Source organism: Apium graveolens, unplaced genomic scaffold (assembly GCF_009905375.1).
Source record: "Apium graveolens cultivar Ventura unplaced genomic scaffold, ASM990537v1 ctg5691, whole genome shotgun sequence".
Taxonomy (NCBI): domain Eukaryota; kingdom Viridiplantae; phylum Streptophyta; class Magnoliopsida; order Apiales; family Apiaceae; genus Apium; species Apium graveolens.
The window spans coordinates 127,858-128,539 of record NW_027419059.1 but is presented as its reverse complement, the minus strand read 5'-3'; positions in this window follow the sequence as shown (position 1 = coordinate 128,539).

Sequence of the window (682 nt, the reverse complement as noted above, 5' to 3'; positions counted from 1 at the left end):
TGAAGTGGAAGATTAATAGTCATTATAGTTAGGGATAGTGGTACTCGTACATGAACAATCAACTTTTACTTGCTTCTTGTGCACATTAAACCATGTTTTCTCTTTCCAATGAATATTTTTTCTTTTTCCAAGTCTGGGGAGACGAGGTAGAATTAATTCTACCTGTCAGCATTAAATTTCTTTGCGTCTCCTGGCATTCTCTTGCCTATATAAGCAACCACTTCACATCAGCCTTCCCATCAAATCTTTTATCACAAACCCACCTTCATAATCTTTATATCAAAAACACCATGGTCAATTACAATATGTTTTTGAACTACGAAACATTCAACATGGAGCTGAGCTGTGCCGATTGGCAGCAGGAATGGCACGTCACTGCAATTACTGATGAGATATGAGACTCAGTTCCCCAGGAGGTACTCACCCACCTCCTGTTCTTCTACATGGACCACCATCGTCATCTGGAGCGATTGGAGGAGGAACGGCTGGAAGCTCTCCGCCAGCAAGAGCGAATCATACGACTCGTTATTCTGTTTGTCGAGAGTAGGAAGAAGAAATGATTTATTTTCTTCTTCCTGTTTTTCTTCATCATCAGCCTTGCCCTGCTTCTTGAGCTAGGACAAAGGCTGTTGACGTTAGGTTTAGCAGCTTAGGGCAATCTTGTAAAAAGTTCTGATGTAAT